Genomic DNA, 24,057 nt, shown 5'->3' on the forward strand with positions numbered 1-24,057 from the left:
TGGATGAGGACCATGATCAGTTTTGAAGGTGATCCGTGGGGGATTCTAGCTAATCTGACTCAGCAGAATTCTGGCTATAATTGGACAGAGCAATGACAGCCCAAAGCCAGGGTCTAATTGAGAAAACAGCTCAGAGGAACCTGACTAGAATTGGTCAGCATGCACCTTCCCATCCCAAACCCTTGCCCCCTGAAGACTTCAAGACTCACTGGCAGAAATATAGATCGCAGCTTCACAAATTCTGTTTAACCAGTTCCCGCAATTTAATAGATAAAATCTTCATTTTAAGTCACATATGTGCAAATCATTGATCCATATAACACATATAAATATGTGCATATGCATATTTATATATTTGCATAATTCATATATACTATTTGATAAATAATCTTTATATATTATTAATTTAAATGATTGTTTCTCTAACTGAACTCTGATTTCTATAGGAGGTATCTGAGTAAGAGCTCATGTTACCTACCAAAAAGTCTATTAAAAGTTAATTTTCGTGCTCACTTCGGCAGCACATATACTAACATTGGAACGATACAGAGAAGATTAGCATGGCCCCTGCGCAAGGATGACACGCAAATTTGTGAAGCGTTCCATATTTTTTGGGAAAATGTGGGGGTGGGGAGGGAGGGAATTACCATGGGATATATTTTATAATCATGGAAAATGTTAATAAAAATTTAAAAAATAAATAAATAAAATTTTAAAAAAAGTTAATTTTCTCTCAGAAATATTAAATTCTGTATAGCACAAAAACCTACTATAATCTAATTAACATTTAATTTAAATGTTAGCCCACTGTCACAAGATTTATAAAGAAAAGTGCAGGGGCTGAGAGATGATTTAGCAGTTAAGGCATGTCTACAAAACCTAAGGGCTCAGGTTAGATTCCCCAGTACCCAGTACCCACATAAGCCAGATGCACAAGGTGGTGCATGCATCTGGAGTTAATTTGCAGTGGCTACAGGCCCTGGTGCACCCATTTTCTCTCTCTGATTCTCTCTCTCTCTCTCTCTCTCTCAAAATAAAACAAATAAAATACATTTTTTAAACTTTTTTGTTTATTCTTACTTATTTATTTGAGAGCAACAGAGAGAGCAAGAGGCAGAGAGAAAGAGAGAATGGACCCGCTCCAGGGCCTCCAGCCACTGCAAACGAACTCCAGATGCGTGCGCCCCCTTGTGCATCTGGCTAACTTGGGTCCTCGGGAATCGAGCCTCGAACCAGAGTCCTTAGGCTTCACAGGCAAGCACTTAACCTCTAAGCCATCTCCCCAGCCCTAAAACAAATAAAATATTTTTTAAAAGAAAAGTATAGACTATAATCTTAAGAAATGCTGACAAGGAAAAAAGTTATGTAAAAGCTAATGTTATTTACACAGAACAAAATGACAACTTATCAACAAGACTGAAGATGTACAATAATGGAAGTTTGAAATACATCCTACATGTTTTCTTATGACCCAGCAATAGGTTTTCCTTAGCATACTGATTTCAATGAATATTTTGATTTTGACCTTTTACATGGATTTTAAAAGTTCTTTTCTTAAACAGCCTAACTAACTGGTTGGAAGACTGAAGAATATTTTTGCAAAGAAGAAAGAATGCTGCCTGTACACTTCACATTATTAGCTTGGGAAAGGGAGTCACTCAGTAATTGAATAAAGAATAACTATAAATATTTAGTAGCTTTATACCCTAATGAAACCTTGTACTATTGGTCTCACTGGCAGACCCATTAACCATGTAAGCCTGGAATCCAAGGTTTTCACAGCTCTGAATTATTTATTTCATCATAAAACTGTGCCAACTTCTCTGGAAGGCATAACCTGTTGGTTGTAAAGTTCCACTAATACATATTTATAGTGGGGGAGAAAAATTACCCAAAACAACTTTGTCTCTATTTCATACTCTAGATCAGATGAAAGTGTTCAGTGTATTGAGACAATTTCATTCTTCATAATGAAAATCTGGAAACTGTTGATATCCATGAAAGAAGGCAAATGCCAATTTCAGATTTCCCTAAAAATGTATTTATTTTCAAGTAGAAAGAGATACACACAGAAGGGAAGAGAGAGAGAACATAGGTGTACCAGGGCCTCTACCACTACAAACAATCTCCTGGCTTTATGTAGTTACTGGGAAATTGAACCCAGGATGTTAGACTTTGCAAGAAAGTGCCTTAGCTGCCCCTCTCCCCATCTCTCCAGCCCCTCCCTTGATTTTTGATGTAATGGTTAAAGCCATCACATGGACTCCTCGGCTCTATTTTATGATGAGGATATTCATACAAAAGCAAGCATGATCAGTGTGTTTAATAATAAGGGATGGAGAGATGGCTTAGTGTTTAAGGCACTTGCCTGAAAAGCCAAAGGACCCAATTCTCCAGTACCTGTGTAAGCCAGATGCATATGGTCACATATGCATCTAGAGTTTGTTTGCAGTGGCTAGAGGCCCTGGCCCTCCATGCTCTCTGTTTTTCTTCCTGTTTCTCTTTCCCTCTCTCAAATAAGTTAACAATATAAATTAGTTTTTAAAAATAATAATAAAACAAAGTCAAGCTAATTTCAAATTCTTGTGAAAAATATCTGACTAGAAATGACTTAATTGGGGAAACACTGAGACATTGAGATGGGCTTTCTGCCTTTGCTGCTGGATCTCTTTGCCTGCTTGCTTGCTTGCTTTTTTCCTTCCTTTCTTCCTCCCTTTCTTTCTCTCTTTCTTTCTTTCTTTCTTTCCTTCTTTCTTTCTTTCTTTCTTTCTTGACTGAGAGATAGAGAGGCAGAGACAGAGAGAATGGATGCACATGGCCTCTAGCCACTGCAAATGAAGTTCAAATGTATGTGTCATTTTGTGCATCTGGCTTTGCATGGTACTTGGGAAATCAAACCCAAGTCCTTAGACTTTATAGGCAGGCATCTTAACCGCTGAGCCATCTTTCCAGTTCTCTTTGCCTTTTTAAAATAAATTGACAGGTTATTCTATGTCCAGATCTGAAACGATTCTTAACATATATCATCTTTAATTCACAGTTCTCCTAGTGAGTATACTGAGTGAATATATTTATTTTCCCTGATTTTAAAGAAGAGGTAAGTGAAGCTCAGAGTTGAACACCTTAGTCTAAGGTCACAAAACTTGGAAGCAATAGTGCTAAGATCTATATCAATTTTATGCCCAAGTATACTTTTCTACATAGTCAAAAATTTGGAAAGACTAAATCTACCAAGACCACAGGGAAAAGGTACATTTCATGTTTTGAGAACATAGTTCTTACATTATTCATCTAATGCTATAGGATAAATACGCCCAAAATTTGTTGATTATTTGACAATAACAATAATTTTGTCTCATAACTTTTTATATGCATGTCAACATTTCAAAGTGGCTGGGCTGGGTGGTTTGTCTTGGGTTTTTCATGGACGTTGTGATAGTTGTTTTTGATTGTCAACTTGATGGATTTAGAATCACCGAGGAGACACACCACTGGGTGTGTATTCAAGAGGATGTCCTTAGAGGATTAACTAAGGGAGGAAGACCTGCCTTTATAAAGTAGAACTTCCAAAGGCAGCCCAGACACACAAGGTCTGAAGAAAAATCAGCATGACTTGTTTGTTCTTTCTGTGCAAGTGTATTTATTGCTGCTGTTGCCCTGTTGTGCTGACATCAGACTCCAGCTTCTTTGGCTTTCCAACAGGAACTCAACATACCAGTGATCCTCCAGGAAATGTCCAGGCTTTCAGCTCCTGTTAGAGATTGCTGATTTATGCACCTTCGTGGACCGGACAACTATGATCATTTCTGCGTCTGCTGTTTGCAGACAGCCATTGTTGGACTGCACAGCCTCCATCATGAAAACCAATGTAATCCATCCTATGTGTATGAATTCTATTGGTTCTATTTCTCTCCAGATCCCTCTATAATACAGACTACACTGGGACTTCTGAGTTCTGTCTATCTGAATCCTTAATGGAAGCTCCAGGGTCTGCTTCCAAGGTGACTTACTCACATGGCTGCCAATTTGGTCATCATTATCAACAGTAGACTTTAGTTTCTGTCCAAGTTGACCTCTCCACAGGACTGCCTGAGTTCCTCACAGCTTGGTGGCTAGCATCTTCAAAGCAAGAAGTCCCTGAAACCAAGAGATAAGCTGCAATTTCTTCTATGATCTCACCTCAGAAGTTATGCACTATGACTTACTCAGTTTCTAGTCACATAAGCCAAGCTTCTTTCAGTGTGGGAGGGGACTATATAAGGACATGAATACCAGGTCAGGATCCCAGGGCACAGGGATATCTTGGAAGGGTCAAGCCAGTTCTGTTTTTCATCTGGAAGTTAGTAGGTTGCATTTTTGTCCATGACTGTGTTTCAGCTGCCTGTCTGGCCATGCTTAATTGGAAAGTCAGAAACTCACTACAAAACTACTGAACCCCAGACTTTCCTTAGCTGGTGGTATGGATGCCAGCAGTGGAAAGTAGGCAGACCCAGATTTAGCTTGTATAGTTAAAAGGGGTTTTCTATCCTATTTGGTGTGAGTGGCCACAGAAAACAGCAGCAATTAAACTGATGACAGAAAAAGATGGGGACTTCAGGGAGAATAAAGCATGAAATAGTGGAACACAGAGAAGACTGAGGATGCGCCAAGGACAGCTGGAAGAAAGAATACAACGAAAGATGTAGGGTAGGGGAAAGAAAGCAGATAGAAAGGAAGAAAAGCGCATTTAAGAGGTTTTAGCCAGACCCACCAATTCCCAAGACTAAAGCCTGACAGTGGGCTGATAAGGAAACTTTGTAGACAGTGTCCACACCACATGCAGGAAAATGATCAAAGTGCAGAGGCAGAGCCAGGACACACACCCAACACTACAGGCATGAGGAAGGCTATGAGCAAAACTAAACCAAACTTGATGGGCTGTGCTTTCAAAACTGTCTTTACTATAAAAGTAACATATGTGTTGAAAATTTAAGCAGTGCCAAAATAATTTTTTAAAACAGAAACTGGAAGTTCACAGCCCCTAAAGATAACTGTCACTTTGAATTTGGTATATGCCATTGCAAACCTTTTCTCAGACTACACACCCACATAAAGATACGATAATGCCCTGAACATATGGTATTGAAATTGCTTTTTTTCACATACTAACATAGCTTTGACACTTTTTAGTACCAGTCAGTAATTACAGAAACATCCCATCCTTTTTAAGTATCTTAGTATTCTGTCTTAGAGTTGTTGCATGACTTATTTAGCCTGTTCTTAGCAAGTGACATTGGATCTGTTTTATAAAAGTCCTTGAATATTTGTGGAAATAATCCTATGGTAAAATCCCAAGAAATAGGAATGCTGGCTCCAAGAATATGTACAATTTTAACAGACATAACATTCCTAGAAAGTTGTATAAATTTTAGTACATGTGTTTAACACTATATGTCTATGGTGACTGACAAGTAAATGCAACTATAAGCTAAATCATAATGTTGATAAGCTATTGTCAAGAATCTCTGAACCTAGAGTATCATATTAAAATTTTATGTATTTGAAAAAAGGTATTACAATATAAGGTAACATATGTCAAATGTTAAGATATTGTACTAACCCAAGAAATTACATATGCATATTAATAAATATGAGATATACATATCGAAATATTTACTGTTATACAGTTTTTAGTCCCAAAGCCACAATGTCTCATTGATTTTTATTTTCCCTGCACCTTCCATTTTCCAATATTCTTCATGAAGCCCTTCTATCAAGACAAAATATCTGGTGAGCCATAGTCAGTTTAGTGCATGTTGGCTTTATTTGCAATCCTAGGATTCGGGTGGAATTATTCATGCTGCCCCAGACCAATTTATTTATTTTTTTCAATTTTTATTAACATTTTCCATGAAAGACCAATTTAGAAAATAAACCTAGTCAGCTGCAATCCTTTGGTCCACTTTGAGGGGCAGAAAGAACTATCTACTTCAATCACCAAAGCGAAACAAACCCTCTTCCTAGCAATAGTGTCTGGAAACCACACTCAGAGATAGTATTCTATAAGCATTGCCTTCAAGCCACATGAATTGAAATTATTCTCAGATATTGGGTGGGCCCTACCTATCATAAAATACAAATAAAGCCTGACTTTATACAAGGAGCATGGGCTAGTTGGTAAATAAAATGTTTGCAACTCTAATGCACAACTTCCCTTGGAAATTGTTAAGCCATTAATGTTTGCCTGTCCATATATTCAAACTCATTTTTGAATCTGAATGGACAAGGATGTTAGAGCTATTGTAGGAACTGTCTGAGGCACTGGGAGGAATGCAAACAGATCAGGGCATAACTTTTCCCCTGCCCTTTCAATAAATGGTTTGTTTTTAGAACATTTTAAGGTTCACAGCAAAATTTACTTGAAATTAAAAAGAATTCCTGTATATCCACAGCCCTCACTCATCTACAACTTTCCTCACAGTCAACAAATCACCCACAGTGGTACATTTGTTAGCAATCAATGTACCTGTGTTGACACACAATTATCACCTGTATTGGCCTATTTTTTCCAATGCTGAGCAATTTTAAAAGATAAAGATATTTATTTATCTCACAGTTCTTGAGGTTCGGGGGCTTGGCACCATCCTACTGGTGAGAACGAGCTACATTACCACACCAGGATCCAAGTAGTACTAGGAAATAAATCTATGGTTGGACAATTGCCTCACAGCAAAAGTCATGGAGCATAAACTTTGGAGTGTTATATTCTCTGCTACCCTATACTATCTTTAGTGGGCAATAAGAGAGGTGTTAACAAGCTGAAGTTCAGCAAGCATCTTTCCCAAAGCTATCTTTAGGTCAGTCTGCACAACTGTACTACCTTATTTCTACCCTAACGCCCAAGCCAATCCCTTGGAAGCTTTGGCAACGCATGGCATAGTCTGTTTTAGAAAGATCAGCAGCAAGTTATGGGCCAGAATCTCAATCCAATGCCTGCAGCTCTACCGTTCTTTCTCCACCCCACAATTTTTCAGTAGATAATTGCAAGTTTGGTAAGAGATATGCTTATCTCCTCCCCTCCTGGCTTTGTCAGAAAAAATATTTTTAAAGACCATGTCAACTTTCAATTTGGGGTCTGATATATGAGGATCTTACAAGCTGCTACTCCATCCCAGCAAATAAAAAGCTGTCTGCATGGAGCCCTGATGCCAGATGAGATCTTTGATGCTGAATTACACACAGCTGGTCAGCTGGTCCCATTATAGGATGAAACCTACTGAGCCAAGTCACAGGAGGCCTATAGGACACTCAGAGGAATTTTCCTTTTGTTTCAGAGTCAGTGATTCTCAAAATAAATTAAGCATATGTCTGTGGAGTCTACTAAGAATGCTGGTGTCAGATCTAGAAGAATTCTGCAAACCCCATCTGAGATAGCCTAGGAAATTATGCTACTACCTTACCTTTCCTGCTATGGCAGACATCATTAACCAACCACAGAGTCCCATATGATTTAACATACTTTTGATCACAGAATCCTTCTTATCACAGCACCACAAGAAACTATTAATAGTTGGAAGTGACATGGAATCAACTTGCCATTTGTATCAGTAAACTTCTCAATGCTGGGACAAAATACCTGACAAAAACTAGTTTACAGCAGCAAGAGTTTGTTTCAGCTTATAGTTCAAGGTTATAGCCCATAGTGGCATGGAAACTGTGACCCAGGAGCTGGTCATATTCACTCTAACAGTGAGGAACCAGAACAAAGTGATGAGCTCAGCCAGTTCTCTTCCTTTTAAACAGTCCAGAACCTGCCCACAGTAAAGGTGGGTCTTCTTGACTCAATTAACTTAATCAAGAAAATCCTTCCCACGTGATTCTAGGTCAAGTTGACAATCAATATAAGCCATCACCCAACTCCTGCCCAAGGGTTGGAGTAGATGTTAGTTTCCTGGAGTGAAGGATCACATAAGCTGATACAGATCTTTTATTAATAGTGCCTGAAAAAAGATCAAACATGTGCATGGATTTGGGGTTCCTGTCTCCCTCTTCTTCTGCCATGGGACTTGTTGGATGAATGAAAACATAGTGAAATGCAAGATCCAACCTACTCCCTTGGGAAACTTAGTCAAATCTCCTATGTGGGCAACTTGGACCTGGACAGCAGAGATGATGACACTAGTTAGCACTGTGGCCTCTTCTAGACTGATATCTTTCTTGCCTTCCTTCATCATCCATAACAACCTGTTGGTGAGCCCAGTATTATGTAGGCCTGTGCAGAAATGATAGCTTCTGTGAGGTCATGAATACAGTGACCACTTTACTCCTTGGAGACAGCATTCCAAAGCACTTCTCCCCATCCTTTGGCTCTTACATGTTTTTTTGACACCTCTTCCACTATAGTCCCTGAGACATTGGAGGGTATGTTAGAAATGTCTCATTAAAGGCTGAACCCTTAACTGTCACTTCTTCTCAGCACTTTGATGAATTCTGAGTCTCCCAACAGTCCCCACTATATAAAAAGAAAGACTTCTGTGACAAAAGTGAAAGCAGCACTAATATGTGTATATGTATAAACATAAGTTTCTACAGGACATTTGGATGAGCATATTATAATCCATGTAGCCAAACAACATTAGTAATTTCCCCCTGTAGTTTGCGACATTCCCAGCCATAGACTTTTGACTAGATTTTCAGTATCAGGCATGGATTTCCTCCCATGGAGCAGTCATAAAATTGAATTAGACAGCAGGTGGTTATCCTCATAACAGACATGCGATCGTGGCACTAGTAGGTTGTATCGTCCCTGCGTGACTAGTTGTGCAGCCTGCAGGGTCCACTTTGGCTAAGCCCATTGGATTTTCTCCTAAACAGCCTACATAGACTTTCCAGCACAACTAGTCAGCAAGGAGAACACATCCAGCTCAACTCTTCTAGCTCAATTTCTCAGTATACTGCAACCAAAGCACATGGTGTCTTCGGCAATAGGGTCTTACCATCTAGTTCTATTGGTCAACCCAGAGCCATAACAATAACCTGTATTATTTTAAGGATTTTGGGGGCCACACTGGGAGGTACCCCAACCATGACACTGGAACCTATGCATTATAATGCCAACTTTCATTGCTATCAGCTGTTTAAGTGCTGCTATATGTATTTTCAAATGAAAAAAAAAGTAATTCCAAAAAACTTAACTAAACAGTCCAAGATAATAAGGGATAATAAGCAGAGGCTCCTAAATTCAAAAATCTTCTTGATCCCAAAGTCTATGTCTTCCAATATACCCATTGTCAAAAGCATTCAAACACAAAAAGATTATGATCATGTAATATACTGAGTTATATGAAATAATATTCCATCATTTGTCTTATAGAAATTGAAATTTCAGAAATTCAATGTAGTAGCTCAAGAAATTTCAGAAATTCAATGCAGTAGCTCAATATTTCACATTGGTATTCTTTTTTTGTTTTTCTAATATTTTTTATTTTTTATTTATTTGACAGAGAGAAAGAGGGAGAGAAAATGGGTGTGCCAGGGCCTCCAGCCACTACAAATGAACTCCAGACATATGTGCCACCTTGTACATCTGGCTAACGTGGGTTCTGGGGAATAGAACCTGGGTCCTTTGGCTCTGCAAGTAAATGCCTTGACCACTAAGCCATCCCTCCAGCCCTTCACATTGGTATTCTTGAGATCTTCATGTTCATACACCTTCCACCAAACCCCCCTGTGCCAGGTGAACTGACCCTTTGCTGAGCTCCACATCTTAGATTATGTGAAGTTTGGTGGGGTATTCAGAAGTGCCCTCAGCCTTTGGGTACAGCACTTCTGTCTACCAATAAACTAAAGTGACTGAAAAACAGTATCTGTCTCAACTTCTTTGAAATCTGTGGATATATAAAGTTGCTAGCAAGTCGTGCTGCTGTCCCATGCCATATCAGCTTTAATCTCCACCCTCCCACCTTGATAGTAAGAAAAAAAGAACCCCTACTCTCTATTCCTTTATTTTATGGGATGACTTAGAAGCTTAGAAAGGCTCTTGCCTCTTCAGTAGAGGGAAATGAGAGAATTGGATGAGTGCTCGATGGTTTGAACATTTCATCCCAGGTTAATAATGTCTTTCCTATCATTTGGATCCTGCTGAGTAACAGAAATGCAATGCTGAAATGAGCCCCAAGTTTAGAGAATAAAAAGAGGCATGACTGAGTGACTAGAATTGAGAAGTATCCCAGAAGCTGTTGGCAAAAGCCTTTCCTAAAGGTGCAGCAGCTATGACCTTCCCCAGAGGTAGCGTTCCCCAAGTGGTGCCTCATTATTATAGTTACTTTCTCATAGCTGGGACAAACACCAGACCAGAGCAGCTTATAGAAGGGAAGAAGCGGGCTCTTTTCAACATACATCCACAGCAGAGAGACCACTGCAAGCAAGAGCAAGCACAGGGTAACCTCTCAACACACAGCACTGGACACATGCCATGCTTAGCCCCTGGTGACACACTTCCTCCAGCAGGTCTCCACCTTCCAAATGCTCCAAGCTGAGGACTAAGTAGGAAACTTAATCACAAACACCTGAGGTCATGGGGACATTATATTCAAACAACCACACCCACGGACTACATCTGCAGGTCTGGCCAGTGAGGATAACAGCTTAGACATCTACAAGCTGTCTGGTTTCCATCAGAAGGAACAAACTCCCTGGAAGGATGGTCTCTACTAACACATGACCAGAATGATGAAGCCTTGCCTTCAGGGTAAGACCAGAGTTTTAGAAAGACTCTCAGATGCACAATTCCTTGTTCTCAAAGGATCTGGACCATAACTCCCATAACCCGAGGCTTTTCTGGCTGGTAGTTCAGAGAGTTTAGAACCATGTGATCTCAGAGTCTCTTCCAGAACTTCTGACAAGTTACTGTTAACCAAGAATTCGTGAGACTAAAGACCATCAACCACAGATTATGGCCCAATTGAAGCAAGCTCTTAATTTTGCACAGTAGAGCCAGTCCAGCAGCTGCCTTCCTAAGTTGGGGGGTATAGACAGCAGCCCCGAGTCACTTTTTCAGGCTCCTTTTATAGGGCAAAACCACAAAAACCACACAGTATGGGGGGGTGTAGGGGGTTATTGAAGGCAAACAAGCGTGGTGACAGAAGCAAGCCAGCCATTACAGTTAAACTACTTCCTGGAATGTTATGAATATACAATCCTGGGAACAGTAACCAGGGAATAATTTGTGGCCCCAGCTCAGACATAGGAACTTAGAGAAACAGAAACTTAGTCTAGTCATTATACTAAAATGGCTCTTGCTATTAAAATGGAGTCAGGTTTAAAACAGCTGGGTGTGGCCTCGCACCTCAGTAACTCTAGACCTGTAGGGAGCCGAGACCAGACAATTGCTGGAGCTTATGGAAACAGCAAGTTCTACAATCAACGAAACATGCAGATGAGTAATGGAGTTCTCCTCTTGTCTCTGCACATGTTTGCATGGGGTGCATGCATCTGCACACACGTCTGCACGTGCCACACACACATACCACACATGTAAAAAAAAAAAAAAAAAGAAAGAAAAAGAAAAAGAAAAGAACCAATTATCTTAAAAAAGTCACCAAATGGAACCAAAGGTCCTCTCCAAATGACTGAAAGCCTTTATGGTAAAACTTCCCAGAACAATTATGGGGAGATAGCTTTTTTTATTTTTTTTTTTGTTTATTTTTACTTATTTATTTGTGAGCGACAGACAGAGAGAGAAAGAGGCAGAGAAAGAGAGAGAGAGAGAAAGGAGAGTGGATGCGCCAGGGCTTCTAGCCACTGCAAACGAACTCCAGACGCATGCGCCCCCTTGTGCATCTGGCTAATGTGGGTCCTGGGGAATCAAGCCGGGGCTCTTGGGCGTCACAGGCACGCGCTTAACCGCTAAGCCATCTCTAGGGGAGATAGCTTTGATAGCTCATGTTTGTTGTGCAAGTCAGAGTACCCGAGTTAGACACCCCTGCAGAACCCATGTAAAACGTACCATTCCCCCCTGTAATTGCAGTGCTGACCATAGGAGGACCCTCGGGGACTGCTGGTCAGCCAGTCTAGCCTACTTGGTGAGTTCTACACCAGTGTAAAACCGTCTCAAGACTGGTGGATGGCGGCTGGAGAGATGGCTCAGTGGTTAAGGTGCTTGCCTATAAAACCTGAGGACCTGAGTTCTGTTCCCCATACCCATGTAAAGCCAGATGTGCAAAGTGACACGTTTATCTGGAGTTCCTTTGTAGTGGCTAGAAGCCCTGGCGTGCCCATTCTCTTTCTCTCTCTCTGCTTGCAAATAAAAATATTTTTAAAAAAATGGAGTCAGGTTGGCTCTTCAGTTACCTCTTGAAAACATTCACCATGTATCTAGTAACTAGGTGGTAATGTTGTATTAAAGTATTTATTTTGAGGGCTGGAGGGATTGCTTAGTGGTTAAGGCTTTTGCCTGCAAAGCCAAAGGACCCAGGTTCAATTCCCCAGGACCCACATTAGCCAGATGCACAAGGGGACGCATGCATCTGGAGTTCATTTGCATGAGCTGGATATCCTCATGCGCCCATTCTCTCCCTCTCTCTCTCCCACATTCTCTGTCAAATAAATAATATGTAAAGTATTTATTTTGCAACAAGTGTATATCCATATGCCAATACAACAAACAAAACAGATCCCTTTTACCTTTACACAAGTTCTCCAGACATCATCTTACAAAAGTGTAGTGGAAGGTCACAATCAGGATATTGACTTTGACCCCCTCAAAATACAGCACATTGGAGACTTCCAGTTAAGATGACAGCATAGGTACCATGCCAAAGCAGCCTGGGGGGAAAAAAACCAGCAAAATACACACTTTTACTAAAAAGTGAGGTGTATAGGAAATTGAAGTGGCAGCAGAAAAGCAGGAGAGATCCAGAGCATCCAGAGCCCGCACAGGCCGGCAGAAGCACCTCTGGTGGATCCGTGTGCGGGACTGCAGCAGTGGCATGCCAGCCAGCCATGGGGCTCAGCATGAGCCGCAGGAAAAGCCAGGTAAGGAGATTTTCCACTCACACCAGAGCTCACCGCAAACTCAAGAAACGTGAAGGGAGAATGGCAGTAAACAACGGAGGAACAGATCACAAGGTAGAAGAACACGTGGAACAGCGAGAGAACTAGAGCAGCATCGGCAGCTTCCCTTTCCCCACTGCAAATGCCTGGCATCCTCCCACATCGCCAGTGCCCAGCTCCAGTGAACAGAGCAGAGGTCCAGGGACCTGGTCATGCCTACTTGAACCAACAGTGGGACCCAAGCATAACTGAAACCAAAATCATCCCAAAAGGTAACTGGAATTACACCAGGTCAGTACCCGCCTAATAAACCTGGTATATAGGCCTGAACCAGAAGTGCTAATTGCACCTTCCATATCAGGATAAATTATATGTTAAATCTGATAGATGGTCAGATTCGTCATTAGTAAATAAGTTGTATTTGGGGATTGTTATTTGTTGCTTCTTGGTTTATAGTGGTTTTGTTTCCTCTTCTATTATACATTAAGTAAGGGTCTCACATGGTCACAAGCTGACTTGGAACCCTCTACAGACCAGAATCTTAACCTCCTTATTGTCAGGATTAAGGGTGTGGGTGAGGCACCACACAGCCTAAGGGACAGAAAGATGATCTGATTGTCATAATACCTACTCTTGGATAAATACTCTGTGCTGTTTTTCATTGAAAGTGTATATTGTTTAATTAAATTTTGGAAACTATCTGTATTTGGCTCCACTCAGCCTACTTGAATACTCTCACAATAGGCAAACCCAACACCGAGAGTCACTCTTGTAGATACTCTGAGAGTCTTGAGATCCACACCTAGTGCCTTAAGCTCCTACCCTGAGGATATATAACATCAGATTGATTGATACATCTAATAATACCCAGTGAACTAAAAAATCCAATCATTAAATAATCCAGGATGCAAAAATATCTACATTATAACACAAGAAACACCAAAAATCAAGACAATATAAATCCACCAAAAAGTATTAATGCATCAGAAATGACTTCCAGTGAGAACAAGTTAGAGGAAATGCCTGAGAAAGATTTCAAAAAGTGATTATAAATATGTTTAAAAAAACTCAAAGAAGAAATCAAAGGAAGCAGACACAGAACACCAATTTAATGAAATAAATAGGTCAATACTAGAAATAAATAAGAAACTAGAAATAATGAAGAAAAATCAGTCAGAATTACTATCAATAAAGAACACAGTTAATGAAATAAAAACCTCTGTAGAAAATCTCACCACTAGAATGGATGAAGGAGAGGACAGAATATCTAAGCTAGAAGACCAGGTGGCAGATTTAATACAGTCAAACAAAGAGAAAAACAAACTAATAGAAAAGTATGAGTGAGAATTTCAAGATATTCATGACAATACAAAAAGATCAAACATAAGAATTTAGGGCATAGTAGAAAGAGAAGAATTTCACACCAAAAGCATATTAGGCATCTTCAACAAAATCATAGAAGAAAACTTCCCCCAAATTGGGAAAGAGGTGCCAATGCAGATACAGGAATCCTTTAGAACACCAGCCAGAAAAAAACCTGGAAAGAACCTCTCCTCACAACACACAAACCAAAGAAAAAATATTGAAAGCAGTCAGAAATAAAAATCAAGTTACCAACAAAGGCAAACCTATCGGGATTACAGCAGATTACTCAACACAAACTTTAAAAGACAGAAGGGTGTGGAGTGATGTATTCCAAGTCTTGAAGGATAACAACAATCAACCAAAGTTACTTTATACTGCAAAGCTATCCATTCAAATAGATGGAAAAATAAGGACATTCCACAACAAAAGTGAGCAGAAGGAGTATTTGAAGACAAAACCAGCTCTACAGAAAATACTTGAAAGAATCCTCCATGCTACAGAAAAAGAAAAACACACATATAAGGAACCTGGAAAAAACAAACAATGCTCAAATACTAGTTAGCATAAGAGAGCAAAGGTAAAACCAGAAGAACTACAAAAAAAGGCCAAAAATGAATACACACCTTTGAATATTATCTCTTAATATCAACAGCCTCAATGCCCCAAACAAAAGGCATAGGTTTGCAGACTGGGTTAAAAACCAGGATCCTTCAATTTGTTGCCTCCAAGAAATCCACCTTTCTACAAAGGATGGGCACTATCTGAGAGTGAAAGGATGGAAAACAGTGTTTCAAGAAAATGGACCTAGAAAACAAGCAGGGGTCGCTATCCTAATATCTGACAAGGTAGACTTCAGTCCAACATTAGTTAAGAAAGATAAGAAAGGGCACTTTAAATTGATTAAAGGGCACCCTCCAACAGGGGGACATGACAATCCTAAACATATATGCACCTAACATGGGGGCCCCCAAATACATCAAACAAATGATATTAGAACTAAGGTGACAGATAACACCAAACACAGTGGTAGTGGGAGACTTCAACACCCTACTCTCATCAATTGACAGGTCATCCGGGGAAAAAATAAACAGAGAGGCATCTGGACTAAATGAGGTCATGGAAGGAATGGATCTAACATATATATATAGGACATTTCATCCAAATGCTGCAGAATATACATTCTTTTCAGCAGCACATGGAACATTCTCTAAAATAGACCATATATTAGGACACAAAGCAAATCTCAACAAATACAGGAAAATTGAAATAATTCCTTGCATTCTATCTGACCACAATGGAATTAAACTACAAATCAGTAGCAAGAAAGGCTATAGAGCATACACAAAATCATGGAAACTAAACAATACACTACTAAATGATGAATGGGTCAATGAAGAAATCAAGAAGGAAATCAAAAATTCATAGAGTCAAATGATAATGAGAACACAATATATGAAAATTTCTGGGACACAATGAAGGCAGTCCTAAGAGATAAATTTATAGCTTTAAATGCCTATATTAAGAAATTAGAAAGGTTGCAAGTAAACGACCTAATGCTTCACCTTAAAGCTTTGGAAAAAGAATAACAAGGCAAACCAAAAATCAGTAGATGGGAAGAAATGATAAAGATTAGGGCAGAAATTAATGAAATAGTAACTAAAAAAAAAACAAAGAATCAATTTAAAAAAGAGTTGGTTCTTTGAAAGGATAAACAAGATTGATAAACCCTTAGCAAATCTTACCAAAAGCAAGAGAGAAGAGACACAAATTAATAAAATTAGAGATGAAAAAGGTAACATTACAAAAGATACAAGAGAAATTCAAAAAATTAGTTCATACAAAGTATGAAAATCTGAAAGAAATGGATGATTTCTTTGATTTATATGACCTACCTAAATTAAATCAAGATGAGATTAATAACTTAAATAGACCTATAACAAGCATGGAGCTCCAAGCAGTTATCAAAAATCTCCCAACTAAAAAAAGTCCAGGCCCAGATGGATTCACTGGTGAATTTTACCAGACCTTCAGGGAAGAACTAACACCATTGATTCTTAATCTCATCCATAAAAGAAAAAAAGAAGGAATCCTACCAAACTCCTTCTATGAAGCCAGCATCACCCTGATACCAAAACCAGGCAAAGATAGAACAAAAAAAGAAAATTACAGACCAATCTCCCTCATGAACATAGATGCAAAAATTCTCAACAAAATATTGGCAAAGAGAATACAAGAATATATCAGAAAGATCATTCACCCTGACCAAGTAGGTTTTATCCCAGTTATGCAGGGATAGTTCAACATACACAAATCAATAAATGTAATACATTATATAAATGGACTGAAGGACAAAAATCACATGATCATCTCATTAGACACAGGGAAAGCATTTGACAAAATCCAACATCCCTTCATGATAATAATCCTACAGAGACTGGGAATAGAAGGAACATATCTCAACAAAATAAAGGCTATTTATGACAAGCCTACAGCCAACATATTACTAAATGGGGAAAAACTGGAAGCTTTCCCACTAAAATCAGGAACAAGACAAGGGTGTCCATTGTCTCAACTTTTATTTAATATAGTACTGGAAGTCTTAGCCATAGCAATAAGGCAAGAGACACACATAAAAGGGATACAAATTGGAAAGGAAGAAATCAAGTTATCATTATTTGCAGATGACATGATTCTATATATAAAGGACCCTAAAGACTCTACTAGCAAACTATTAGAGCTGATAAACACCTATAGCCATGTAGCAGGATACAAAATAAATACACAGAAATCAGTATCATTCCTATATGCTAACAACAAAAACACAGAGTATGAAATCAGTGAATCACTCCCATTCACAATTTCTTCAAAGAAAATAAAGTACCTTGGAATAAACCTAACCAAGGAAGTGAAGGATCTGTATAATGAAAACTATAAAACACTCAAGCAAGAAATTGCAGAAGACACTACATTTTGGAAAAACATCCCTTGTTCCTGGATTGAAAAAAATCAATATTGTGAAAATGGCAATCTTACCAAAAGCAATCTACACATTTAATGCAATCCCCATCAAAATTCCAATGGCATTCTTCATGGAAATAGAAGAAAACAATCCAAATATTCATTTGGAATCACAGAAAACCTCAAATATCTAAAATAATACTGAGCAACAAAAATAAGGTGAGTGGTATCACCATACCTGATTTTAACCTATACTACAGAGCCATAGTAACAAAAACAGCATGGTACTGGCACAACAGCAGACATGTAGATCAGTGGAACAGAATAGAGGACCCAGATATAAGTCCAGGTAGCTATAGCTACCTGATATTTGATTTAAAAAAAAATGCCAAAAATACTCATTGGAGAAAAGACAGCCTCTTTAGCAAATGGTGCTGGGAAAACTGTATATGTTTCTGTAGAAGGATGAAAATAGATTGTTCTCTCTCTCCATGTAAAATAATTAAGTCCAAATGGACTAAAGACCTTAACATCAGACCTGAAACTCTGAAATTGCTAGAGGAAAAAGTAGGGGAAACCCTTCAACATATTGATCTTGGCAAAGACTTTCTGAATACAACCCCAATTGCTCAGGCAACAAAACCACAGATTAACCACTGGGACCTCATGAAATTACAAAGATTTTGTACTGCAAAGGACACTGTGAATAAAGCAAAGAGGCAACCTACAAAATGGGAAAAAATCTTTGCCAACTATATATCTGATAGAGGATAAATATCTAGGATATACAAAGACCTCAAAAACTTAAATAATAAGAACTTAAACAAGCTAATTAAAAAATGGGCTATGGGGCTGGAGAGATGGCTTAGCGGTTAAGCGCTCGCCTGTGAAGCCTAAGGGCCCCAGTTCGAGGCTCGGTTCCCCAGGTCCCACGTTAGCCAGATGCACAAGGGGGCGCACGCATCTGGAGTTCGTTTGCAGAGGCTGGAAGCCCTGGGGCGCCCATTCTTTCTCTCTCTCCCTCTATCTAGGTTTCTCTCTGTCTCTGTCGCTCTCAAATAAATAAATAAAATATTTTTAAAAAATGGGCTATGGAGCTAAGTAGAGAGTTCTCAAAAGAAGAAATACAGATGGCACATAAGCATCTAAAAAATTGTTCTACATCCCTAGTCATCAGGAAAGTGCTGATTAAAACTACATTGAGATTCCATCTCACTCCTGTCAGATTGGCTATCATCATGAAAACAAATGATCATAAATGTTGGTGGGGATGTGGAAAAAGAGGAACCCTTCTACACTATTGGTGGGAATGTAATCTGGTCCAGCCATTGTGGAAATTAGTGTGGACGTTTCTAAGACAGCTAAAAATTGATCTACCTTATGACCCAGCTATAGCACTCCTAGGCATATATCCTAAGGACTCATCCCATTTCCTTAGAAGTACATGCTCAACCATGTTTATTGCTGCTCAATTCATAATAGCTGGGAAATGGAACCAGCCTAGATGTACTTCAACTGATGAGTGGATAATGAAGATATGGAACATTTATACAATGGAGTCCTACTCAGTGATAAAGAAAAATAAAGTTATGAAATTTGCAGGAAAATGGATGGATCTGGAAAGGATTATACTAAGTGAGGTAACCCAGGCCCAGAAAGCCAAGCGCCACATGTTCTCTCTCATATGTGGATCCTAGCTACAGATGATTGGGCTTCTGTGTGAGAAGGAAAAAACTCAGTAGCAGAGGCCCGTAAGTTAAAAAGGAGATATAAAGGGAAGAGAAAGGAAGGGAGGAGGGTACTTAATAGATTTGTATTGTATATATGTAAGTAGAAGAATAGATTAAAGGGGGTGAAAAGGCCCAAAGTGAGGTCAGGGGAAGAGATTGAGTAAAGGAAAGGTGGAGGGAGGGCTAATCAAAATCTAAGAGGATATAAATAAATCATATGGAATCCTCAGATTTTGGACAATGGAACACTCAGGAGCCATAGACGGTTGTTAGAAAATTTTCAGTGCCAGGGATGGGATACCTCCAGTGAGTTGTTGGCCAGGGAGGTCCATGATGCCCCCAAAACATTATAGGCCATTGCTGAGGCCCTTGCTTTCCCACCAGGAATCGATGATAAGACCCTATTGCTGAAGACTCCACATACTTGAGCTGCAAGGCCACTGAGAAATCCTGCTGGAACTGAGCTGATAACCTCCACCATGTAGACAGCTGACAGAAAGCTGGAAGAAGCCATTCTATATGTAGTTAATGGGAGAAAGAGATACCACCAGTGAAGATACTCAACAGTGGACACTGCAAGCCTTATAATTGGCCAGCCAGGCCAAATGAGCCAGTGGGTGCAATAGTGGCACGTCTGTCATGGTGGAAACCAACTGCCCTCCAATTGGACTGGAGGCCCACTACATGGGAGGGAATACATCCCTGATACTGAACACTTAAAACAGGGGTAGTCATAAGACCTAGGGGTGTAACATCTGCTGATGTCTGGATAAATGTATATACTATGTGTATCAAACTGCCCAGTAAGCAGGTCTCTTAATATTTATACCCTTATGTTAATGCTGCTCTCACATTAAGTAGAGAATCTTCTCTTTTCAGATGGCAGTGACCTTGGGACAACTCAGAAGGTATCGTAGTGCTGGAAAAAGTGACTGGAGTACTAAGTAACATCTTGATCACACCTTCCAAGGCTCAGGGTGTAATACAGAAGAGGTGGTGGAAAGAATGTAAGAGCCAAAGGAAGGATAGGACTCCTTACAACCTGCTCCCTCCAGACATAAAATGGCCTGGATATCCATGACCTCATAGTGCCTGACACTACCTACACAAGACCAGCATAAGAGGAGGAAAAGATCATGACATCAAAATAAAAGGGAGACTGATTGAGATGGGGAGAGGATATGATGAAGAATGGAATTTCAAAGGAGAAAGTGAGGGTATTATCATGGGATATTTTTTATAATCATGGAAAATATTAATAAAAACTGAGGAAAAAAAATACAGCACATTTCCACTGCTAGATTCTTATCTTTCAGTATTGTCCTTGTATAACCATACCTACTTCCTTCCCATCCCCCCCAAACCCATAGGAACCACTGCTCTATTTTCTATATGAAATTTTATCATTTTAAGGATGTTGTATAAGTGGAATCATACAGTATGTAAACTTTTGTGCTTGGCCTTTTTCACCCATCCAAATTCTCTGGACTTCATCTGCATCAATAATTGGTTTTGTTTTATTTCTGAGCCGCATTCTAAGATCCAGATGTACCACACTTTGTTTAATAATTCACCACTGAAAGACAGGGGTTATTTCTAGCTTGGGACTATAACAAACAAATGTGCCATAAACATATGTGAATGGATTTTATGTAGATAAATATTCTCTTACATAAATGCCCTGGAAAGCAATTGTGTAGTTGTTGCATGATTAGGTTTTAAAGAAACAGGAAACCTGTTTATCAGAGTAGTTGTAATATTCTGCACTCCTACCAACAATTTCTGAGTGGTCCAGTTTCTCCACATCCTCACTAGCATTTGGTGTTGCCAGCATTTTATTTTAGTGATTCCAGAAAGTATGCAGATGTCTTGCTGAGATTTTCATTTGCATTGTCTGAATGGATTATGACATTGAAGTTATTTTCTTTTCATGTGTTTATTTATCATCTGCCTATCCTCTGGGGTGAAAGGCTTATGTCATTTGCCCATTTTTGAGCTGAGTTGAGTTTCGACTCAGTGTATTCCTGTGGTGGTAAGTATGCAGCTTGTGAGCATCTTCTCCCGTCTGTAGCTTGTATTGTCATCATTTGAACAAGGTCCTTCACAGAACAGAATTCTTGTCAATGTGACAAATACTAATTTACCTCTAATTTTTCTACTATCCATCATAATGTGGTGTTAAATCTATAGACATTTTAAAATATATTTCTATTTATTTATTTATTTAAGAGAGAGAAAGAGGCAAAGATAAAGAGAGAGAGAGAGAGCTTGCCAGGGCCTCCAGCCACTGCAAAAGAACTCCAGATGTATGTGCCCCCTTGTGCATCTGGCTTACATGGGTCCTGGAGAGTTGAACCAGGATCCTTTGGCTTTGCAGCCAAATGCCTTAACTGCTAAACCATCTCTCCAGCCACTCTGTGGACATTTTTGTCTGGTCATAGATCCCCAAGATCTTCTCTCACCTGTTTTACTTTTTTCTAAAAGTTTTTCAAGTTTGAGGTTTTACTAAGAAAGAAAAAAAATTTTAATAACACTTCCACTTCAAAATAACACCATGGGAAATAACTATGGATTTGACCATCTTCCATATGAGTAAAAGCCCACAGACAACCCAGACTTTAGTCCTCAACAAAAAGAATGGAGCACCCCAGTGATCCTGCCAGAGTGGTGTCAGAGATGGCCAAGCTGGGAAGAGGACTTTCATTCTTTCCACCCAGTACTAGTTACTTTTCTCATTTCTGTAACAATGTATCTGATAAGAACCCACTTTAGGGAGGAAGTGTTTATTTTGGTTTACAGTTCAAGGCTATGGATTCCATTACAGCATGGAAGGCATGGTGGCAGGGAAATAAAGTAGCTGTGCATTATGTCTATGGTCAGGAAGCAGAGTAAAAAAATGCTGACACTCAGTTTGCTGTCTTTTTATTGAGACCAGGACCCCACCCTATGGTGTGATGCTACCCTCACGCAGGGTGTCTTTTCTCTTAAGTTAAAACCTTTTTTAGAAATCCCGTCATAGAAATAACCAAAGGTGTAATTCCATGGTGATGCTAAGTCCAGTCCACTTGACAATTCTGATTAACCATTACACCGCCCTTACCCTCTTACCGTCCCCACTGTGTTAATGGAGACCTTCTACACATGCTCATAGTAAGGAACTCCTCCTCTTCCTCCTTTTCCTTCTCTTTCCACCAGGGTAGTACCACCAGAGGCCTAGTAAAGAATCAGGACTTGGGCTGGAGAGACTGCCTAGTAGTTAAAGCACTTGCCTGCAAAGCCTTAAGACTCATGTTTGACTCTCCAGGTCCCACGTAAGCCAGACACACAGTGACACAAGCACACAAGGTCGCACATGCGCACAAGGGGTGCAAGCACACAAGGTCGCACATGCGCACAAGGGGTGCAAGCACACAAGGTCGCACATGCGCACAAGTGGTGCAAGCACACAAGGTCGCACATGCGCACAAGGGGGCACGTGACTCTGGAGTTCAATTGCAGTGGCTGGAAACCCTAATGCGCCAATTCTCTCTCTCTCTCTCTCTCTCTCTCTCTCTCTCTCTCTCTCTCTCTCTCTCTCTCTCTCTCTCTCTCTCTCTCTCTCCCCGTCTCCCTCTCTTGCATAAAAAAAGACAGTTTGTTGGGCTTGCCTCAAAAACAAAACAAAGAATCGGGACTTTTACATAACATAGTGATGACAAATATTATGGCTTGAAATAAAATGTCCTCAAGTTCATGGTTGAAAGCTTGGTCCCATGCTGGCAGCACTATTTTCAGGTGTTTTGGGAACCTTAGGAGGGTCAAGCCTAGCTGAGGGAAGGAAGTCACTGTAGACAGGTCCTTGGATGCTGTGCTAGTCACGGGCCCTCTGTACCTCCTGTTTTCCATGGAGTGAACAGCCTTCTCATATGCTCGTACCGCCGTGATGCTCTGCCTCACCACAGTGGATGGAAACAGGAACTGTAGAGCACAGCCTCTTAAACCATGGGTTTTTCTCCTCTTTTGTTGTCTATGTCAGACATCATTTCATAAGACTAAAGTCATCTTTGCGAAAGTGTCAGTGAAGACTGCTGGAGGTACAGCTCCAACTCCATCTAATAGCAATGCGATGCCTCCCACCCCCGGGGCTAGCTTGTGACGGGCAGAAACTACGGACTACTATTTCCTCCTGGAAGTAATGAGACGATACTTTTCACTCCCCTGCCAGCATGGTATCAGGAAGAGAAAAAAAGAAAACAGTTAAAATAGTAGCTTCAAGGAGCTGGGGAAATGGCTTAGTGGTTAAGGTGTTTGCTTGCAAACTCTAAGGACCATGGTTTGATCCCCCAGGACCCATATAAGCCAGATTAGAACCTTTTTTTTTTTTTCCTTTAAAAAAAAGGAGATTAAGGACTGGAGAGATGGCTTAGCGATTAAGCGCTTGCCTGTGAAGCCTAAGGATCCCGGTTCGAGGCTCGGTTCCCCAGGTCCCACGTTAGCCAGATGCACAAGGGGGCACACACGTCTGGAGTTCGTTAGCAGAGGCTGGAAGCCCTGGCGCGCCCATTCTCTCTCTCTCCCTCTATCTGCCTCTCTCTGTGTCTGACGCTCTCAAATAAATAAATAAATAATTTTTTAAAAAGTTTTTTTAAAAAAAAAAAGGAGATTAGTCTGAAAGACCCTCCAACAACTCATCTTTATTGGACTTTTAGGAGAGATTATGTCTTGAAGCAAGTAGATTTACTGTATTCTCATGCACCACACAAACTTTCCAAAATGGTGGTATTAGCAAAGCTCTCTATGCAGAACATTTACTTCTAATATCCAATAATAGATATGAAATTCAGGAAAAATGAAAACAAGAAGATGTGGATCAGCCAAGACAATGTGTCTCCCATTAATATAATGTGATTCCCTTCCTTATATCCGTGTTCTCAAGTGACCATTGAGCAAGGAGGAAGTATACCAATTTCAGATAGATTTATACAAACAGGTT

General features: G+C 39.8%; 1 non-coding gene across 1 annotated transcript; it reads left to right on the forward strand.

The window, feature by feature from the left end:
• Positions 1 to 505: 505 nt before the first annotated feature.
• On the forward strand, positions 506 to 612 carry LOC123462418. Its single transcript, XR_006638240.1, has one exon. It is a non-coding gene; the product is annotated as a U6 spliceosomal RNA (small nuclear RNA).
• Positions 613 to 24,057: the final 23,445 nt, after the last annotated feature.

This window comes from Jaculus jaculus, chromosome 7 (genome assembly GCF_020740685.1).
Source record: "Jaculus jaculus isolate mJacJac1 chromosome 7, mJacJac1.mat.Y.cur, whole genome shotgun sequence".
In the NCBI taxonomy this organism is placed as follows: domain Eukaryota; kingdom Metazoa; phylum Chordata; class Mammalia; order Rodentia; family Dipodidae; genus Jaculus; species Jaculus jaculus.